Source organism: Hippopotamus amphibius, chromosome 3, assembly GCF_030028045.1.
Source record: "Hippopotamus amphibius kiboko isolate mHipAmp2 chromosome 3, mHipAmp2.hap2, whole genome shotgun sequence".
NCBI classification, from domain to species: Eukaryota; Metazoa; Chordata; class Mammalia; order Artiodactyla; family Hippopotamidae; genus Hippopotamus; species Hippopotamus amphibius.
Genome location: NC_080188.1, coordinates 52,303,491 through 52,307,742, shown reverse-complemented (window position 1 = coordinate 52,307,742; position 4,252 = coordinate 52,303,491). Strand labels below are relative to the sequence as shown.

General features: G+C 36.4%; 1 pseudogene; it reads left to right on the top strand.

The window, feature by feature from the left end:
- The first annotated feature begins 2,775 nt into the window (after positions 1-2,775).
- LOC130849022 (40S ribosomal protein S12-like) lies at positions 2,776-3,180 on the top strand (annotated as a pseudogene).
- The last annotated feature ends 1,072 nt before the right edge of the window (positions 3,181-4,252 follow it).

The following is a 4,252-nucleotide window of genomic DNA, read 5'->3' as shown; positions in this document are numbered from 1 at the left end:
GGGCTCCTCAGTTGCATCATGCGAACTCCATGCATGTGGGATCTAGTTCTCTGACCAAGGATTGAACCTGGGCCCCCTGCATTGGGAGCGCAAAGTCTTAACTACTGTGCCACCAGGGAAGTCTCTACATAGGTTTTTAAAATCATATGTAATAAGTACTGTTTGACTGTATCACTATAGCTTAAATTATTTTTACCAAGCCAACTTGGGCTTCTGGTTGTTTTTAACTTTTGTCATAAATAATGCTAAAATAAATAATGACTATAGTTATAGATAGATCTGTGTATGTTTCTCTGATTATTTCTTCATAATTATTCCTAGAAATGGCAAAGGTTGGAAACATAAAATTTCACAATGTGTACTGCCTAGTTGCATTTCAAAAAGATTGTTCAATCTGTATTTCTACTAGTGTTATACAAGAATATCAACCTCACTATACCTTCATCAGCATTGACTACTATAATTTTTAATCTTTGCTAAGTTAAATCATGGTGTGTTTTCATTTGCTATTGTTTACTAGCGGGGTTAATTTTTTCCTATTTCCATTTGTTTTTTATATTTCTGCCTCTGTTACCTAATTCATCCAAGTGACTAACACACGTTTGGAAGGTGGATGGCAGGGGTAAAGGAATGGATGATTTGGTTAAGCTATGATCTTAAAAATTAACGGAGTTGGTTCTCCAGTACACAATAGTGTATGTTCATATCCTTTATTCATTTTCTACTGAAACTGTAGTATTTTTATACTGACTTTTATATGTGTGACAGAGATAAAAGGAAATTATATTAAACCATGAATGTTTATAATCCCTCCATCTTTTCCCTTCTCTCTTTTCCAGTCCCCATTTCTCTAATCATAAGAAGGAAGGGTAAACCTTTATCTCAGCTAACTGGAGTGAGTTGTGGTTGGGAGAATACAGGCTAAAGTAATGTACATAAGAAAAGACATGGAAATATATTTTTAATGTGGAAATATGGAGATAACTGATGGGAAGGGGATGAGTTATGAAAATAGCAAGAATTTGGAGACATTTGGCAGGAGAGAGAAAAGAAAAAAAAGCCAGAGTGGGCTACAGTTTTGGGGACAGGATGATAAGGGAGATAAGAAGCTACTCTGATTGATGAGCCTTAATGGGAAGGATAAGCAAAAAGAGTCTTTAGTATATTTTACTGTGTTTTATGCAGTGAAACCTTGTGTTTGCTGCCACCTCTGCCCCTCAACCAAATAAAGCCATCTTCAATAAAGTATATATATTACTCTTCAAGGTTGTGGAATTAGATTTGTGTTGGGTATGTCATTGGGCCAGAATGGGTCTTAAGAGAGGGTAAGATAGCGGTTAAACTCCCATAATTAATACAAATAATCCTGTTATATTTCTAAACCAATATTTTCCCCTACTGGCTGTTTAATTGTGTTTATGAGAATTTGTACAGACGTTCTAGAAGGTGGAAATAGCAACTCACAAAACTGAGATTGAAAAACAGTCTTCTATCTGAGAAAGATGTTTCCTTTAAGCAAATATGTGGTATTGGACACACATATCACGTAGTGAGGTTTGAGAGAAGCCCTCCTGTCCAAGCAGATCACTTGCGTCAGCTCAGGGGATCAATTGTCACAACCAGAAGTCTGCTCACATACAGTTGTACTATTATGATACTTTTCCGCACTTGAGAGTCTTTAGCTATATATCTTTTTCTCTATATGGTTATGTTTACAAGTATGTGTGTGTGCATGTGTGTGTGTGTGTGTGTGTTGCAGTGACGCAATAACATCATCTTTCTTTTTTTCCAGTTTTTCTATGGCATCAATATTAAATAATTATGGGATGAATGACTTTTAATTTGTAGGATGACATGAATATCTATGTTGATTATTTTTAAAATCATCCAGTTTGTTCTCACATCGTCATTGGAGAGTTAATTCCTTCCCTGTTAGTATGTGTCACTCACATTGTTACATGTCAAGTTCTCATAAGTATTAGAACCACTGGACTTTGTCTTTTCTTTTCTGGTAGCATGCTGTGTTGATTTTTGTAGATTTAGAGTACCTTTTGATATTCCCTCATCACTTTTTCGAAGTTATTTTGGAAATGTTTTAAAATTTGTTTGAAACTTTATCAAAAGTACATTAGAACTGTAAGTTATTTTGCAAAGAATTATCTTTATCACACTCGTTCATCACTTTCAGAATAAAGAATATCTCCCTGTTCCAATATTCTCTCTGTTCCATCAGGAAAAAATTATATTTTTTCCTTATGTAAGGTACTACATGAATTTTAATCAAAGTTATTGTTATTATTTTATATATTCTGTTGCTGTTATACATGAGATTTTTCCCCTCTAATATTTCCTAACTGGCTGTTGCTAATGCAGAGAACAAATTTTGAATTTTGAATATTTATTTTGAATCTGATCACCACACCGAGTTTTTTAAAAAATTAATTCTAATGTGTTATTAGTTGATTCTCCTGGGTTTTTCTAAACATAGATTTATACTATAACTAGAAATAAAATATGAGAAAGGAGATTAAAAACAATTCTACTTCTTACATTTTGATTGGAAAACTTTTCAGGAATATTTTTTACATAATATTGAAAAACAATAGCAAGTTCATAGCTGACTATGAAACACCAGAAACATTCCTATTTAATTCAGAAACAAGACAGGAATATCCACTGAGACCACATGACAGCTTTTTCCCTGCCACCGCGGAGTTGCGCGGAGGCAGAGGCTTGGGTGCACTCCAGATTCGGCTCCACCCGTCACCCACTGCCATGGCCGGGGAAGGCACTGATGCTGGAGGTGTGATGGACGTTAATACTGCTTTGCGAGAGGTGCTGAAGACCTCCCTCATCCACGATGGCCTAGCACGTGGAATTCGCGAAGCTGCCAAAGCCTTAGACAAGCGCCAAGCCCATCTCTGTGTGCTTGCATCCAACTGTGATGAGCCTATGTATGTCAAGTTGGTGGAGGCCCTTTGTGCTGAGCACGAAATCAACCTGATTAAGGTTGATGACAACAAGAAACCAGGGGAATGGGGAGGCCTCTGACAGAGGGGGAAAACCCCCTAAAGTGGTTGGTGGCAGTTGTGTGGTGGTTAAGGGCTATGGCAAAAAGTCTCAGGCCAAGGATGTCATCGAGGAGTACTTCAAATGCAAGAAATGATCAAATAAAAAAAAAACTGGGGAAAAAAAACAAAACACCACATTACAAATATCATTTAATCTTCTCATTAATTTAGTGTGGAAGACGTTATTAATACAGAAATCATTTAACCGTAATGAAATATACAATACATCAATATCACCATATTATAGATGTGGAAACCAAAAGAGAGTGGTGAAGAACTTGCCCAAGGTCAAACAGATAGGATTTGAATCCAGGTCTGTGATATTCCAGTCTGTTCTGTTCACTAGACCTTTTTGTTTACTTGACCTTCCAGCAAAAGGAAATAATTTTATTTGTTAATTGCTTAAAAGTTAATAACATGCTTTTATGCACTGCATCTCACATTTTTTCAGAACTAAACTTTGGGTACAGTGGGCCCATGATCATTTCTAAGTAATACTAAATAAACACTAAAACCTTGTCTCTTACTTCATAGGTGGTTTGGCTACGTCCAAGTATCATCCTTTCCCTGAAAAAAGATAAGGCAAAGCACTCAAAGAAAGGCCACTTCGTATTCAGAGTTGCCCCTGCTGCTTTAATTACACCTGTGGGTTTTCTCTCTCATGTAATTTGATAATATTGAATTGGTGTAATTTTGTGAGAAAATTGGTGTGAGTTTAGGGAAAAACCCAGCTAGAAAGAATAATTTTCCTATTATGTTGAGAAGGAGAGCTACAGGAGAAATTTCAAGTTACCACGTGAATAAAATTTGTCTGAGGGAACGTGATAAACTTTTCTCCCAAACAAATTCCAAACCCACAAGGAGCATCATTTGATATTATATTTTGAAACAGAGAATGGAGCCAGGATTCCTCACATCTTGTCCAAGGTTTTACCAAGCATTGGTGCCAATCTATGAGCTGATATCATTTTCTTACAAAGGACAATTGTGACATTTTACATTCTTTCGATCTTTCCATTAAAAAGAAAATGTAGATTTAGGGTGTAGGTGCACGTGTTGACTCTGTGTGTCTAACCTGTTCATCTGGACTTCACAGTGGCCTTTATCCCAGATGTTCTTGTCTCATGACTAAGATCAGGTTAGGGTGGGGCTGTGTCTGCCTTATTATGAGTTACAGTGGC